The 18,854-nt window shown below is 39.6% G+C and overlaps 1 protein-coding gene and 1 long non-coding RNA gene across 4 annotated transcripts in view; both read right to left on the bottom strand.

Annotated features, from left to right (window-relative positions):
- Window positions 1-18,854, bottom strand: part of DLGAP2 (DLG associated protein 2) — a 491,075-nt gene that overhangs the window by 366,366 nt on the left and 105,855 nt on the right. The window lies entirely within an intron of this gene.
- On the bottom strand, window positions 7,565-8,922 carry LOC128151899 (uncharacterized). The gene is made up of 2 exons (XR_008238488.1): window positions 8,617-8,922; window positions 7,565-8,491 (listed from the first exon to the last, which is right to left on the bottom strand). It is a non-coding gene; the product is annotated as an uncharacterized LOC128151899 (long non-coding RNA).

The following is an 18,854-nucleotide window of genomic DNA, read 5'->3' as shown; positions in this document are numbered from 1 at the left end:
CTCATGCGTGTTTGCAAATACATACGCATATTACTCAATGGCACTGAATCTGTATGAACACCCAGAGTTGAGTATCAATCAAATGAAAACACTGGAGCTGACCTCCAAGTGGCTCTACTGATTGGCAATCACTTATGCTCAAAGACATTCCCACCTTGCAAGCTCAGCTTCATCCCTTGGCTTCAGACCCAGAACAGACCAGTCCTCGAGCAAGTCCTGCTGCTTTGCAGTGTCTGGCTTTGCAGTGTCCTGCACTGATTTAAATCAATGTCTCAAAAACCAGTGGGCTAGGAGGCCACAGAAGTGGCACCATTAGTGTACCTCTGAAACATACCCCACAGTCCCAGTCTTTACGTGAGTGGTCCAAAACTGAAGAAGATACAGGTGAGAGATGGACAACAGACTTTCATTATTTCAATAAGATTTTGGACGCAGTCTCTCTATGAAAACCTGAATTAATCTAATTGGATAAAAAAGAAGAACAGCTTAGGTCAAGGTACAGTGCTCAGAAATGTGAATGAAGTATGGAGGACAAGGTAGCACGGTCAGAAAGATGGAGAAGATGGTCTGTTATGGTATATATCTAAAGAAGTGGTATAGGGTAGAGATAATTTACAAAAATTTAACATAGCCCCCTCTATGTGTCAGGAACACAGATGACACACAAAATCCTACCCTTCCTTTGATACTTGGAATGGTTTATCCCTTTCTTGCTCTACCTGAAAATGGTAGAATATATGAACAGTGACTTCTGGAGACTGAACTACAGAAGTATCCACAAGTGTAATCCCAAAACTTCAAATGTTGAAATCGGAACAAGACTGAGACTATTTCAGTCATGGTAGATCAATGTTCCTGGTCTAAATTAGTCAGCTGCCTGTTATGCAAGATCATCCTCCCTGCTAGTCATTCTCACAGGGTATTTACAGAACACTATATGGGAATGGTGAGAATCTGAGTGAAGGTACTACCAGGAGGAGGCTACTTAAAAAAGAATATACCGCATGCACTTTCAGGCAGACATTTAAGTAGACATTTCTATGAAGTATTTGCTTTTTCACATTCCATTATATATGCATGCTTACATACATAAATACATACATGCACACACCATGTTTGCATGTCATTGCAGGTAACGTGGGAACAAAGGAATACATAAATATGTTTAAAAAAATCTTTCTAGGGCATGAAATATTTCTGTTACTTCTGGATAGCACAGGCTTATTTGAAAATAGCTTTCAAAATGCAGCCTTTGGAGAAAAGTATTTCACAAATCAAACTGATTCTCTCAAAGCTTATTTTGCCATGATAACATTTACTGGAGTAGGAGGAAGAGGGAAGAGAGAAATCAGGGAAATTTGTTTTTATATCATTCCAGTGGATTCAAATCTTTCCTTTCCTGGATGTTTGATTCGATGTCCTGAACAAGTTGTAAACCATCTTGTTAAAAAGATCACAGCCAAATGCACACAAGACACTTTAGCACAATGATCTGTTGCTCTTTTACTCCCTTTCTACCTCGCACTCTCATTTCCTCACCCTAGTTGGCTTGGGGTTGAGATATAGTTTCATCTGTACAGGATAATTCCTGCCTGCTTAACTCATGCTAGAAGACACTGTTTTGGAAAAAACATAACAAGTGAACATAAGGTGGACTAGCTCAAAAAACCCCTCCGAATAGCCTTTTGCTGCTTGCATCATATGACAGCATTGCTCTGTGTGCAGAGTTATCTCAATTACTGTTCTATCAATACACTCATAAAGAAGCCAGGGAAGAGAAGTCAAGTAATGTTCCGATTTGTGATCATTATTTTTACTGAATGTTTTCATTTTTATTTCTTAATAGGTATTAAAATGAATTAAAAGAAGTTTGGTTCATTTTATTTATACAGAATACAATCTGATGTGCATTGATTCAGGGTCCATCTTATTTGCTAAGGCACGGGATAGGGAACTGGGATTGTTGAACCAAGCCAAGAGTTAGGATACTTTTGTTTGATAAATAGCATTTTTCAATAACACTTGACCAAAAATACAGGAGTTTCGGCAAAGCCCGCCAAACTCCAAATGGACTGTCTGATGATTTGGCACAACTTGAGATAATGCTGATAGCAAGTACAGCCAAATTAGTACTTGCATTCAGTTAAAATGAAATGGACTATAATATAAATAGATCAAAATTGGGCCCAGATCCTGCAATTCACTATGCAGGCAGACTGTCAAGTGCAGAATCAGCACTTTGGTGAGCAGAAATCTAATGAGGAAAAGCTCTAAAACACCGAAAAGAATTGCTAGAAGAAAAAGTATTGAAATGCTGCACATAAATAGAAATATTTGCTAAATACCACAGACATTAATAAACCATTTAAGAGCAATTACTTCCAGCCTATAAATGACTCTTTTAAGGTAGTGAAAGGAATTTCATGCAACAATGTGTCAAGCCGGTTTGGAAAAAGCCTAAAATGAGCCTAACGACTATGCTTATCCACAGCAAAGCAAGTGTTTTCGTAAGTATTAACCAGTCCAAGAAGCGGTGCATTTCCTGAGAACAAACCAAGTGACAGAAATTTTGGAAGAAGACTAAAGATGAGAGAGAAGGAGCGAAAGGTTAAACATACAAATCCCAGAAAGAAAGGAGTCTTTAAATGCTGGGCTTTTTTGAGAATTGCAGCCTACAATGCAGTTCCTCTGCTTCATGTTTGCTCTGAATTTAAAAAAAAAAAAAAAAGGCAGTTTGGTATTCTTAAAGAACCAGTTTTATAGAGAAATCTATTTACGTTAACATGATAGATTGCATCATGTTATATAAATAAAACCTTATACTGTGACACAAGGATCTGCTAGGAAAGTCAGAAATTTGACTGAAAGAGATGCTGTGAAAAATCTGCAAACCTGAACACCAAGGAGAAAATGAAACAAAGAAAACAGAACAGGTTTCTAGACATTTTACAGAGAAAAATATGTACAAATAATAAAGGAACAACAACAACAACAACGAAAAGCCTTACCATGATGTTTGCACAACTGTGTGTCTGTAGCCCATGCTATAAATGTGGATACCGTCTATTCCCATCATCTCAGCCCCTCTAGTGGCCAGTACCTGAAGATCTTGCCTTCAGGAGGGACAAGATCTATCAGTATGTACCATTTGCTGCTGCTCCTGTATCTTGTCAGAGATTTTTTTCTTAATGGTGTAATTTTTTCTGGAGATATAACTTGTCACCTTTTATTAGCATTTTTGTCAGTGCTGCTGCTACGTGCATACATTTAATTGCTAAGCAACCAAGAGTAAGCTCTGCACAGCACATTCAATTACTGCATTCCCTGTGCCATGCATTGTTACTAGTGCACTTACATAATATGAAACACAAAAAATGGTAAAAATATTTATTTCTGTTTCCATAGTGTCTAGAAGCCACAATCTGGAATCAGGCTCCATCATGCTAGCCACCAGGCAGAGAGCTAACAACCAAAGATGAGCACAAGTGAACTCATGCGAAGTAGAGAAAAGTTACAAGTAGAGCTGAGTTTCAGCATTTGCATAGATGAATAGGCTGAATTTAAGGCTCAGCGGTGACTACCTACAGCTGGACAGTCGTGACTTTCAGACATTAGGGAACTATCCCTGTGGCTAAAATTCCTCAAATACTTGAGGCATTTGTAAGCGTGGTGGCCTCAAGGCATGAAGAAATAACACCTTGCAAAAGCTTATCAGTTTGGAAGAAGAAATACATCTGCACTGTATCAAGAAATAATCTCTCTTCCCTTTTCTCTTTCAGGTATAGAAAAAACAGGGCAGGCAGTATTTTGTCACCACAAATTACACTTTACTGTCTACTTTTCCTATCCAAATGTACATTTGCCCCTGTAATTGAAGGGTACTGCCTCCGAAAGATCTGAGCTTGGCGTGAACATGGATTATTTGAGTTTACCATAAAAGAGACTGCAATTTTATCTTTCATTTATGGAAGAACTTATATGTTTACCAAACAGTTCTCTTTACTCCTGAAATGTAAAAGGACAATGACCCATACATGCTCTTGGCATGATTACTAGCCATTATAGCCATCACAGTCAGCACTGCATTTCTAAATAGTGCCTTATCTGCAACATTCAGCGGGAAGAGCAACTTGGAAAATGAAGCCATTACTGTGTAGGTGTACAAACTTGCACAACCACATACAACTATTTTTATTTCTGCAGTTAGATGTAGGCATTGGGCCTGACTCTCGCTGTGTCCCTTTGACATCTCCCAAGTAGCCCAAATGGGATGAAAGCTGGCTACAAAGAACCTATTGGGAAGACCTGGTAGGATCCCCCCAAACTTTACTTCAGGATACTATATAACAATAATTATAGCAGGTATACTTTAAGACAGGCATCTGGTCTATTACTCCCAAGGATCAAGAGGAGTGCTAGGAAAATAGGCAGTTGCTATTAAGTCATGGACAGTCTTGTACACAGTTCTGCCAAACAGCACCCACATTTCCTCTGGGTTCCAACATTTTTACATACAAAGAAACTGAACTTCTCTAATAGCTAATGAGGGACTGAGACAAGGGCTGTGGTTGTGTTCTGGGCATACCATCTTTTATACTCCCATGGGAAGACCAAATAGCATTCTTCTAAATGAACCACAGTAGGAGCCCACAAAGAACATTATCAGATTCCTAAACTAATTAATTAAAGCAGTACTTAATCATACAAAGTGCTTCTGCATTAAGCTACTCAAAACATTAATTACTTAACCCCTAAAATATCTTTGTGAATATATTATTTTTATTGTTATTTCATAAAAGGGGAGCTGGATGCTTGGAGAGGCCATATATTTCCAAGAACTACAGAGTCAAATACTGTAGCCTCTTGATCCAAAACAGATGCCCAGGAACCAGTTGCCAATTGGGAGACCCCCCTTCTGCCTCCTGGGTGACTTTGGATGAATTCAGTACGGAACTGAGACAGAGATTTGTGAGAGAAATACATAAGATAATGACAGGCTTTCCAGCTACTAGAAGGAGCTCAGTGATTTTCTTATGATCCAGAGTCCTACAGCTCCTTGGGCTAAGGGTTCCACAAAAGGTAGCACAGAAAACAAGTTTCGCGCCACTGGCTTTTAAGATAGAAACTTTGAAAACCCACTTAATGATGTAAATTAATGGCATATTATATTATATGTTGTGTGCTGATAACAGTAAAAACTTAATCTTTTTCCTACAATTTAACTTCCTGGTATTCAAAACCTACTAAATTAATAGGTATGCTTCTACATTTCATAACACATAGCTAATTTCTGAATTCTCACATTGAACATTAATGGCTTCTCCTACTTAGCTCAAGACAGCAGAATAACCTTGTTTGATGGGATTTTCCCTAAACATTGCTCTAAACACCAAACACATCTGGGCCTAGCATAGCCTTCCTGAACTTGGTGACACAGACAATCTCATAAAACTTTCAGGGTTCAAATCTTAGCGATGACTCCAGCGGGACTGAGAAGCATTTGGTGCACAACATAGCATCTGAATTTGAGCTGCAGTGACAACATGCAATACAGCCAACAAGGAGGGAAAAGAAAGGTTACATACGACCATTTCAATCACACACTTTATAGCACAGAGTTCTGATAAATGCTTTGTTATTACCACATTTTTATAATTGCCCTTTCATTCCTTCAAAGAAGAATTGTAGTCATAGTCTGTTCAGCTTCAAGGAGTTCAAGAGGAAAGCATACAGGTTAAATGTATGTAAGTATACAGGCCCTTAATAACATGCTTTAACTTTTGGTCAGCCCTGAATTGGTCAGACAGTTGGACTAGATGATCATTGTAGGTCCCTTCCAACTGAAATAATCTAATCTGTTCTGTTCTATTCCATTCCATTCCGTTCCAAAGCGTTGGTGACAGCAGCCCCAGACCCCAGGGCAGGCAGAGCAGTGCCCCAGTCCAGCCGGGGGGCTGGGGGTCTGCAGCGGCAATGCAAGAGCTCTGGGCTCATGGGATTCGGGAAGGGAACTTTCTTCCCTCCCTATAGAGCCTCATTACAGAGCATGCCTACTTACTTACAACGATAATGAAGGGGAAACTAAGCCTGCTCGTTCCAGACTCTTAGCCCTCTTTTATCCAAAAAAGCACTGATAGCAGCAGCAGCCTTCACTCAAACTTCCCACATCATCAGGTTAATGGGGCCACCCTTCTAAATGAGGTGGCAAGACAAGCCTTACTGGGCTCAGAAAATGATCTTTTTCAGAAAATAATAAAATTCAATAGATTTCTCTCTAATACAATGGCATTTTTCAGGGACTGGATTAATCTTACACAGACCACCAGCAATAAGACAATTTTCAGCCAGTACTAAGCTAAAAAAAAATATATATATACACATATATATATATATATATTTCTAACTCAAAACAACTTCAAAGATGCGTCACAGAAGACTGAGTCCAAGACAAATTAGAACTGTGGATTAAAAAGACATTTTCAAAAGGTGTGTGTGTAAAACGCTCAGAGAAATTTCTCAGTTCAGGAAACAAAACTTGCATTTTGGTTGCTTTTTCCTTTGCAGACAGATCATTCAAAGGAAGCCAAAACCACACATTCACTGAGAACAAGCATATGGAGCACCCAATGGTGTTCTTCCTCAACTGCAGTGCTTTAGGCATACTTAACATCAACAGCTTCCATGTTTTTTCCTGAACTATTATTTTCACTTTTTCTATATCCACCATTTTTGTGAGGTATGTCTTTAAACCAACCTGTTAACATATGTAATTAGAGTGCCAATTTTGTCACACCACTGTAAGGAGAGAATTTTATCCTTTATCCAGTCTGGAAGTACTCACAGGGCAGACAGCAACCGAATAAGGAGCTGAATAATAGCTGTGAATTTTATTGTTGTAATATTATTAATTTAAGCCTTCTATAAGACAGTTTGTTAGGAATGGGCATGAGGGAGTAGAACATTATAGGAATTTCTGTAATTTAGTACTTCAGAGTGATGAACAGTAGAGCACATCTTCAAGTACTTGTCTCCAAATCAATGCTTCCTTGCTTGTAAGGTAGAGGCAGGGAATGTTTTATTCACAATATTTCAGAAAGAGCTAAAAGCAGTTCAAATCACAAAACTTTTAGAATATGTACTTTACTTAAGCTTTGAACCTGCTAGAATCTGTAGGATTTACACATTACAGAAAAAGGGATCTTCAGCTCCTCAAATAGTGAGGTGTAGTCAATCTCTATTATATTCTAAACTTTGCTGTCATTATAGTAAATGAAAAATCTCTTTCTCAATCCCAAACATTTCAGTCAGGTGAAAGTGGGTTAGGGGGTGAGGGTGGGGGAACATCCCACACAGTCTGCATCAGTCGTATGGGGGTGAGGGGGTACCAGTAAAATTCCAGGAATAATTCAAATCTTAGAGTAATATCTCTCTGCATAGAGGCAACAAATATTTGATGAAACCTTATCATTCTGTAGAAAGTGCTTTGTGACATATGTCAGTGCAAGAGGTCTTTGCTGGTTTCATTTGCTCATGACAACAAGAACAAAACACCAAAGCCGACAAATACAAATTTTCAGTGGTCTTTATTAAGACATACATATTTGCATATCCAGGACAAAAGTGAAAGGCTCTCATCTACATTTCCCAGAGGAAAAAGAAAGGAAGAGGTAGGAGTTAAGACTGCTTCAAACATAGAACCCTACTCTCCGTAGCTGTCGCCATCTACCAGCTTTTATGCCCCTGCCACTAGTTGCATGACACTTGGCAAGGTTGCTTATGTCTTGATTTAGTCCAAATTAGTTCTGCCGGGGATAAAAGACAGGTGACCTGTTGGGGAAAAAACCCCCAGTAATTAGAAACTTTCAGACACTGAAGATCAGACTGATTTTCTGATATTCAGAAAGAATACTCACAAGGCTGAAGAAAGCCTTCACTCGTTTTCTAAAATAATGAAGGTATTGGATGAGGTGCACTTTGCATTCTTGGCTATTATAAAAGTGGGAACAGTTTTTTACTGTATGTTCTAATGTGAAGAAGAAAACTGTGATGTTCTGCTGGCATGTAAGAAGTGTATCTGAAGTAGTGTCGTATTATGTACAATATAAAATTAAGTACAGCAGAATTATGCAGTATGCTGTCCCTCACCAGCACTGATAAACATCAAGTGTTTTCACAAACAGAACAATAGCATCCATTATGTTGTCTCAGAATACGTATGCTTCATAATTAACATTATTAGAAGAGGAAAACTCTGTTCTGTAAAAGCAGTGCTGTTAAGTGACATTCATAATACCTACCGTGCAGTCCATTAACCTCAGCAATTTTAAGTAGCATCATAGTCATCCATGGCATTTCAGATTTCTCACAGCTTCAAATCTGTGGGCAGTTTCACAAGCTTTTTGCAAAGTTTCTCATGACTAGGACATCTGTAAAATTCCCTCCAGACCTTTCTTCTATTCATCTCTTGTTATGCACTCAGTAATTCACATCTCTGAACAAGGATAAAGGTACGTCCTTAAAACCATGTTCTACTGAACACAGTATCTTTTTTAAAAAAAGTTATTGGTAATTTTAGGTGCTATAAGATACTAAAAGCATACTGTTTCTTAATCTTACCTTTTTTTCCCATGTCAATGTGAGTTTTTGATGAGCAGTGTTCCCAGTTGAGTCTCAATAGCGAGGAGTCAAAACAATCAGATATCAATCTTCTGGCTTTTACCAACTAATCCACTGTTTAACATAGGTGTCTTCAAAGGTTTTAGCAACTTCACTATTTACGTGAAAAAAAAGTATATATTTTATAGTCATATGAAACAGTGCAACACTGCCTGATGTGTTGCTTAGAGACAACAGCTCAAAGCAGAATCCTAAAATATTCAAGAAATTACAGTATTGTTTGAGTATCAGTGGCTAGTATTTTAATGTTCTGGTTTCGTATTTTGTAAAAGGGATTTTCAATCCACAAGACAGTACAGGGAATCCACTTCTCTTTAGGTAAATAGCCATTGAATGTTCTCTTTTGGTTTTTAATTTCCACTTAGTTGCTCTCGAGTTTGGCCTCTCTCCCGAGGTTCATTTTGCTGAAAATTTTTGTTATTCAATAACTGTGAAAGAAAGAGTATTAAATACAGCTTCACTGTCACATTTTCTTCTTGGATGTGCACTCAGGAAATACAAAAAGGTAGAACTGGGATGTTAAATTTTGGCATAGTGGTTTTTGTTAATTTCTTTAATCCACAGAGGGAAGAAATCGGTGCATCTTCATTAATTCTGATCTCATGAAACTGGTATTCTTTTCCTGCAAGGAATTTGTTCAGATTTCATCATCAAAATTGAAGCAGAACTGCTATAACAGTAACACCTTTAAGTTACCTTTCTTACAATGTACTCATAGTCCTGCCTCCTTGGCATAAATACTTTTGTATTTCTGATACAGATATGTGCGAGAGGCCTATCTGAAGAAACACAATGATGATGATGTTAAAGGAATTCAGAGATCAGCACGCACAGAAGAGGATGTCATCTCTTCCTCTCTGGCTGGCAGTGCTAAATAATGTTGCACTACATAACTCAATGTAATACAATATGAAAAAAGATATTTAGATCCTCACAGCATGCTAGTGTCTAAGAAAGAAATACAAAATACACTGGATCTTATACCCCAGGGTATACATCCAATTTACATTAGTGCTAGAGGAGAAGAGGCAATATACGCACACTCTCAGAAGTCAAATCCTACCTATCCAACTTGCTATTCACCTTGTGTGATGCAGACTCTAGATATAGAGCCTCCAAATGGCATATGAATAGACAGCTTTAACCGGTCTGGACTATCCATAAAAAGCCCCACATCTGAGCTGATTTAGGGTTTTGAGTCTAAGGGTCAGGCTGCAAATTCCAGAATTTTTAAGGACTACAGGTACTTCTAGTCTCATGAACAGGGAGGAAAAAAAAAAAAAAAAAACCCGACAGATTTGCGATCCAAATACAACAAGGCAAAGACAGTTGCTTTAGATCTTGGTTGTACTACACAACTAAATTTGCTAAACTAAAAACTAGTGGCTCATTTGTATCAGGGTAGTTACAATTTACCAACTCCTAGCGAACGCAGGCAGCAAGCACACCAAACAGCTTAGCGTGCTTTGTTACAATTATGCCATGCCAAACGTGTGCTATGCCAGCAAAAAACTCATTTTGGCCCAGCACCTTTCCTACTCTATGGGTTGGCCGTAGTTTAAGCACACTTTTTGAAAGAGCGATGCCGTAAGTCTCCAGGGATTTCTGGAAAAGGGCTCTCGAGAAGCTGCTTGAGCCGCCGTGTCCCCAGCCGTGCGGCAGAGCCGACGGAGCCCGGCAGCAGGCCGGGCAGACAGCTGCGGCACCCCGCTCCGCTCTCTGCGGCTCCCCCGGATGCCTTCGCTCGGCTCCCCCAGCCCACGGGGACGCTCTGCGTCACACCTCCCAACGTAAAACCTTCGTCTGCAAGAGGGTTCTTCTTTGCAAGCAACGGGAAATGATACTCTGACTAGGGGGGGAAGAAAAGCCAGAATGTGGCTTTCATCTGAGGAATGATGCTGTTGCCAATGGCCCACGTCCTCAGACAGCTCCATGTTTGATTTAAATTTGTCCAAATGGGGGGGAGTGAAATTTCATATTTGCTTGACATGCAAGAGATGATACTTCAAATTAAAGACAAATAATATATAGAGAAACATCTTTTGTACTTTTTAACATATACCAGTGCTGTCTACAAGTCACTTTTTTTTTTCCAAAGAGAACTGTAAACTAACTAAACACTAAGAATATGTTTGATAAAACAGAGTGTCCAAATTTGTAAGACACACTTTTCTAAAGGTCATTTTCTGTAATGTTACACTGATCACCACCTGATTAAATTGCCTACTGCTCCGATTTTAATGAGAGACCGAAAATTCTCAGTGGTAATTGGGACAGCCAATTCTTTAAAGAGAGAAAGTTAGTGGTTAGCTAGTTGAAGCACAGAAGAATGCTTATTAGTGTGAAGGTAGAAGAAGTCCTTACTGAGAGAAACAATTAAAGACTATTTTCTTTGGAAAACACTGAATTTTTATTTGTGCTTCTTCACTGGAGTCCTGGATACAGTATCAATTCCATACAGGGGCGGGCGGCAGGGGGGGAATCCAACAACCAGTAAGTCAGCACTGTCTCTCCTGCCTACAATTGTGTACTGTATGGTAAATTTAATACTTTCACATTTTTCAGTATGAAAGATCTGCAAGTATTGTCAGGAACTCTAAGTGATTTGCCCTGTTTTTCTTAAAAGTGAAAAGTTTGTTACTCCAAACAAAACCATTCTCAGGAAATCCAAATACACAGAAAGATATAAAGAGAAAGACAGTAATGACTATCTGATTGAACACTACAGAACCACTACATTAGGAAATAATTTCAGCTTAATTACTATAAAGTCCCATAAAGACACTAGGTTTTATTTATGCTCTTGCAATATGATTATCAAAAAGTTTTACTGGGGATTGAAATGGCCCTAAAGTAAACTGCTCTCAAGTATGTGGCTTAGATGTGCATTAGGAACACAATGATAAAGGGAAAGTTCTTACTAAAATGACTGTATTTTTAAAATCATAATCAGATTTTTTTTCTGCCTAAAAGATCGAGTCCATTTCAAATAAGTATTATTTAAAGGAAATCCTGTGAACTGCATTATATAAAAGATCAAGCAAGGCAATTGCAATAGACCTTCTGGATTCATAATCCATGGAATTACTGATATTTTTATGTCTTTAAGCCTGCACCTCCATCTTGACATCCATATTTTACCCTGACTGCAAGACGCATATCGAAAGTCCAGACTGATTTATCTGAAGTTCAAATGTGCCATAAAAGCAAAATTTTAGTATATAAAACAAACAAACAAACAAGCACTTAAAACCCTGTTTTAAAAATATCATTGAAAAATAGTAATTCAGTGGTTCTGAATTAAAGGAAAAAAAAATAGCATAAGGAATATTCCGTTTTAGTTCTGTGAAATGACTAGTCCAGCTATCAGGAGCTATGAGTCTGGCATCCTCAGGTCACAGCCAGGAGAACTTTACAAGTGCCCCAGCAGAAAAGTGCTCTTTCAGAAGCTGTATTTGATGTTCCTTGCCCATTCTGTGCCAGGAGCATGTCAAAATACAGATGAATTGTGGTTCAAGACTGGGGTTAAAATTTGTCCTCAAGCAGGTGACCACGGTTTGTTGCTTACTTGAAACACTGAATTGTTTTCTAGTTCCCAGTTTTCTTTTCTTTCAGAGAAGGTATTTTATTTAGAGTCATATCTGGCTGGGCGAAAAGCACAGACATCAACTGCTTATTCATCAGTAAGGTATAAAATGTTTAACAAGGCTCTGGGAGAGTGGCAAAATGTGCAAAACAAACAGCAAACTCAAGCTATAAGCAGCAGAAGAGATTGAAGCACGAGCAACCACCAGCACGAGCAACCTGGCCTCTCTTCCAAGCAGCCAGGAGAAAAGGACTTTAGTACAATGCTATTTCCTTTTTTAAGAGAAAGCAAATGCAGGTTCAGCCAATTCCCACCAGGTCTATTATTATTTACAACGGAGGCAGACATCACTCTTGGTGTCCTGCTCAAGGAGAATAGGGGGAGGGGGAGAGCTCCAACAACTTGCAGCAGAAGAAAGACTTAACTCTTCACAGCACAGTCATTCTTGTGTGCAATGAGAAGGGACTTCATTGCTAATTATGGCTTATTAATGCTATTGCATTATAAGTTATCATAAATAATAAAACAAAAAACTTTAAAAAATGCTCAGGCACAGCAGTACTTTCAGATTGCCTACAGAAGGGGTTCAGGTTAGAAAGCACATTCTTGTTTTGAAAATCCTCTGGCTTATCTTTCCCTGAAGAGACTGAAATACGTTTGCCTATACCATGAATCAAAATTACCTTCCTCTAGTCAAATGATATTAGTCCACCTCCACAGGCTTGGAGCAGATACTGCAGTCCCTGGTAAGAAGTCTTCTCTGCCCTCAGACCAAGCAATCTGTAAGGCTTTCGACTGCAAATGAACAAAGAAGAAACCTTTGCAGACCCCTATGCTCACAGGAAGGCTACCCTTGCACCAGTTCTTCCCTTGCCCCCAAACCCCTCGTTTCCTGCAACAGGTATGAGGGACACAGCAGAACAAGATGTCTGCGTAGGCGAGACATTCACAGAGTTGGCATAAGCTGCACGGGAACCTTATCCATCAATAATTCAAGTCAACCCTTCAGCTCTTCTAACTGTCACATAGCACTTATTCCCTTGTCAACCTTGTGTACCCACGACTGCAGGTCAAGAAAAGGGATGGCACCAGCTCAGGGCTTGTTCTGATGCTTGGAACATGTCATAACCTCGCTCCAACAAAAAGGAAGCACGCTACATTAAATATCTCTTTACCTCACCGTATGCCCTTACCAGGTGGGGTTTTTTTGGACCTGTTTGAACGTGGTTGTGTAACCACGACTGAACTCTGTTCTGATGTAGAGGAAGTTTGGAGAGGTTCCTCCTCCCTCCTCCTTAACCATGGGACAGTGAGGAGTACCCATGGCAGAGCTTGCTTTTCCTGTTTGAGTGTTCCCTCACTTTTCAGTCTTTGACAAAAAATTAAGAAGCTAACAATGTTTCTTCTCTAATTGAACTTTAAAGCCTATGTTTACCAAATGGTTTGTAATTCTAGAAGGAGAAGGGGGGGGGAGAAGAAAAAAGAGAAAGAAGAGAGACTATAAAAGCTAGCTTAAATGCTTGAGCCATAATATTTCTAGGACTATTTCCATATTGCCCACATTCCAGTGGCATTATAAGATCACCATTCAGTGATCAAGTGTGCAAATCACTGCCTAAGAAAAAGAATCCTGGATGGAATACAGAAAGGAGAGAAGCAGGTAAGAGCAAAACAGTTACAATTACTAACTACACGGTGGTTATTCATTTCACCTCTAAAGAGAAAGCATATTTTATTATTCACTCTGTCTGAACTCTGTTCTGTAAGCCTGTTTCTTTTATACACTGAAGACTACATTACTGAAGTACTAAATGAATATAAATAACATTTACATTCAACTTGTAGTTCCTGTGTCACAAACCTTAAGAATGCCAAGTAAATAAATCCAAACAAATCTAATTTCACATTTCATGACAGAGAGATTCAGGAATAATAAAGCATAACAATATAATAGCGGAAAGGAAAAAAATAAACCCCTGCATCATATTGGGTTTCATTTTATTCTCTGAGAGGTACACATTGCCATTAATTGTGCAGGCTATATACTAAACAAGGACATTTAGTCATGAAATCACTGTCAGTGAATTGATAACTGTCAAGAATCTGTTCATGACAACACTTGTTTCTTCTTGATTCACTTTAACAAAACTGAATATTAATGCACAACAAAAATAGTAGTCTTTGCATGCAAAACTTATGTTTCACTGAAGACACCCCCACTTCCTCCTACCAAACAGCTGTGTACAATAGTATATTCCAAAAAATTTTCTTTAATGCTAGAGCACCAAAGAATGGCTGAGGTAAAAGGAAGTCTTTTTGTCAAATGCCTTGTTTAGTGAAGGCACTTGAATGTATTTTTATTTTATTTACCAATTAAAAAGCTGCTGTCATATTACATATTACATTATTCCAGGCCAGAATTAATCTACAATAAAGCTATGATCTGAATGAATCTTTAAAGAATTATTGGCACTTTCTACACCATCTATTGGTGAACTAGAAAGAGACAACAAAAGAGGTCTTACTAGGAAAATAAGCATTGTGGATAGACATGAAAACCTGTTATTAATCAATTATTCATTTGTGCAAGGGGAGCAGAGACATGTTGAGAAGTACACTTTCGGTCCAAAATACGAATAGTAAATCTCAAAATAGATATATGAGCCAAGAAAAATAGCTCACAGCATTTATCTTGTGGCTCATTGGTGCACCGAATAAAGTATGTTATATCTTGCTATGTGCAAGGGCATGGTCTGAAACCCAAGGCTTTTGATAGTTCTGTTATTGAGAAAACTTACATGATGGTGCTATCTCTTGCGTGGATGTGTTAAGTCCACAAGCTTATGCTAACGTCTTGATTTGTTTCAGCCTGTAGGGAGTTTGTGCAAAATTCCAATTCAGGGTAGTTTGAATGCTACAAAGGGTGATTCTGGCATGATTTGTTTCAGGACAGGATTTTCATCCAGTGCAAATTGCAACTGCTTAGTGATGTACTGAAGAGCTTCCAGGCTGGAAGGACATGCAATGACCAGGTATGTAGAACCGACACCAGTTTTCTTTTATACTGTAGGGAGTTAATGCATGCTGACCAGCTGGTATTCTCACAGGTTTGGTCTATTTTTACTAAGAAATTATTCTTGGCGATCAACAGCTTCCTTTAGATTGTGCACTGGGTCTTGTCTTGACTAATTTCCCTGCCTGTTATGCACTGTCCTGAGTGTGAACATACTGCTTACCCATTTAGCACTGATTTAGGTTTCCAGCAGAGAGCTGAAGAAGCCATTTCCTTACTGAAGGACAATGGAGCTGTGGCCAACACCCCTGAATAAAATGGCATTGCACTGAACTTTAGATCCAAGACAATCATTATTTCTCTGTACAAAACTGAAGAAAGCAAAAAGTGTTCCCAAGGCTTTACTCTGAGGAAGAGGTGGCCGAAAGCAGTGCATTGGCTGCTAAAGCTCCTGCATCATTGAGCAATGACAGAATTAAGGAACTTTTGCTTGGACCACCACAATGAACTCATCATACTTAAGCAAGAGGTCTCCTGATGACCCAAACTTCTCCATTCAATGCAAACAGCAGTTAGGATCTCCTAGCAAGCACTGCCCAAGATGGCACAGAAGTTAGGTCAAGTTGGAGCTTGCGCCTGACACCAACATACAGCAGCAGCAAGAGGCAGAGATGAGAAAAGAATAGTGTAGAGGGAATTCATCATGTATTTTTATGGAAAAGAGACAACATGTTCCCTATGGACTGCACACAAACAGGACAGTATGCTCTGTTGTTAGCCAGCAAACAGATAAAGGTTGCACAGAATGCAAGAAAGAAAGGAGAGCCTGTTGGAGATGCTTGTTCATCTGACAATTGCACAGGCAAGTGGAAAACCCAAGATGAGAACTACTCCTAAAATGAAGCTGTGGGTTTCTCCACACAGACTTTCCACATACTGGGGTCAGTTCTGTTCAATATCTTTATCATTGATCTGGATGAGGGAATCAAGGGCACCTTCGGTAAGTTGGTCAGGAGTGTTGATCTGCTTGAGGGTAGGAAGGCTCTACAGAGGGATCTGGACAGGCTGGATCGATGGGCCGAGGCCAATTGTATGAGATTCAACAAGGCCAAGTGCCGGGTCCTGCACTTGGGTCACAACAACCCCATGCAGCGCTACAGGCTTGGGGAAGAGTGGCTGGAAAGCTGCCTGGCAGAGAAAGACCTGGGGGTGCTGGCTGACAGCCGGCTGAATATGAGCCAGCAGTGTGCCCAGGTGGCCAAGAAGGCCAATCGCATCCTGGCCTGTATCAGAAACAGTGTGGCCAGCAGGAACAGGGAGGTGGTTGCCCCCCTGTACTCGGCACTGGTGAGGCCGCACCTTACTGAGTCCTGTGTTCAGTTTTGGGCCCCTCACTACAGGAAAGACATGGAGGTGCTGGAGCGTGTCCAGAGAAGGGCAACCAAGCTGGTGAGGGGCCTGGAGCACAAGTCTTATGAGGAGCGGCTGAGGGAACTGGGGTTGTTTAGCCTGGAGAAAAGGAGGCTCAGAGGAGATCTTATCGCTCTCTACAACTACCTGAAAGGAGGTTGTAGCGAGGTGGGTGTCACTGTCTTCTCCCAAGTAACAAGTGATAGGACGAGAGGAGACAGCCTCAAGTTGCACCAGGGGAGATTTAGATTGGATATTAGGAAACATTTCTTCACTGAAAGGGTTGTCAGGCACTGGAACAGGCTGCCCAGGGAAGTGGTTGAGTCACCATCCCCGGAGGTATTTAAGAGATGTGTAGATGTGGCACTTTGGGACATGGTTTAGTGGTGGACTTGGCAGTGCTAGGTTTACGGTTGGACTTGAGGATCTTAAAGGTCTTTTCTAACCTCAATGATTCTATGATTCTGTTTTATAAGGGAAGCACTGCCTGAACTAGTAGGCATGGAAGAGAATTTCTTCTCATTTTGGGACTAAGGTTTGCAAACATGATTGTCAAATATCATAAAAGGGCCCTTTTTTCTTTCAGGAACAGCAGTCAGAATAGATGTTTTAGGCAAAAGAATATAGACTACTGGTGGGAGTGGTGGGAGAAACTGAACTACAGCTAAACATCAGATTTCCAGACACTAAAGTGGATTTAACAACCTGATTTTCAAGAGGCTGAGTTCACTCAGTTATATATAATTTTTCTATGCTTGATGTTCACTTTAACTGAGTATAGCTATGCTAATTATAACCTCACTATACTCTCGCTCTCCATGGGGCTCCTGCTTTGCATAGGGCCATATTTTAATTAAAGAGAATGTTTTCTTCTGTGCCACTGATACCCATCCAGATCTCCTTGCAGAGGTTTCCTCTGGTCCAACTGTGTACATATATAACAAATGGGTGCAAAGGGGTAAAGTAGCTGCAGCTCTCGTATGACTGAAAATAAAACTTCAGCCTCTCTTGCTCACAGGCTACCTCCCTTTTTTACTTCAACTTTCAGTACATTGTGAACACGCGAATTAATAATGTTTGCTGCTTCTGCCTTTCTCTTTTTTCCAGAATCATGCTGTAATAACATTGAGACTTCTCCAGAAGTCTCCACAAAATTCAGATGATGAAAGATACTTGTATTAATTGACAAAACTAAAATAAGAATAGGAAAATGCCTTCTTCCTCAGATGTCAAGATATCACTGAAAGAAATTTGCATTTGGTATTTTCCTTACATGGGTTGGGCTTTTGGGCATAGATCCAACAGGACAGATTAAAAGTTAATTATTTCCATTCACCTTGCAATATTCAAAATATAAGGTGCTGGCATGAAGAATGTGTATGGGACCTTAACTGGAATAACAATAATAAGCCCTTTGCCTTCTATTCTCAGGTAGCAGAGAAATAATACTAGAGATAACAAGAAAAATATTCTTATGTTAACATTTCGTTGAACGATTTTCTACATTCAACAGAAATTTGAAAAACTTATTTCCTGTTTGTATCTTAATTCAAAATAATAACCTAATAAAATTTCTGTAAATGGTAATCTACGTTTCTGTAAACTGCAATCAAGAGAAAACAGTTCATACACTAAAAAGTTAAAATGCTCTAGGCAAATCCCTTCTGCACGGAAAGGTCTCTTGCCCTAACTCTACAGTTTTGTATCTCAGGTGAAAAATATTGGTCATAGGTGATCTTGGACGTGTGCTACAGTATCCTCCATGTCAAAAAGATTGGCACTAAGCTGCTCAATGATAACACAGAAACAGTTCAACTAACCCAGATGTCACTGGCCTAGATGACATGGTTATCATCTTCCCCCTTGCAGCAAAAATCTACGAGTGGAAAAATTACTGCCTTCTCAGTTCCTCCAAATTGTCTGTCTATATGAAATTTTGCCATTTTCTTTAAAAAACATATAGCCCCGCTATAAAATGTGTATTTCTGTTTTCATGAAGTTCATTTGGCAGAAGCTGAGGAACAAACTGGCAGAATTGAGAATCTCTGGAGGACACACAACAGTGACCACTGAGGCACGGGACACCCCTGTCTCGGCAGGGCAATAGCAGGATCTAACCCTGCCCTTTCCCAGTTCTGCTAGTCCATCCCCGGCTATCCTCATGGACGC

The sequence above is a fragment of the Harpia harpyja genome, chromosome 15 (genome assembly GCF_026419915.1).
Source record: "Harpia harpyja isolate bHarHar1 chromosome 15, bHarHar1 primary haplotype, whole genome shotgun sequence".
Lineage (NCBI taxonomy): Eukaryota > Metazoa > Chordata > Aves > Accipitriformes > Accipitridae > Harpia > Harpia harpyja.
This window is presented reverse-complemented; position numbering and strand designations above follow the sequence as displayed.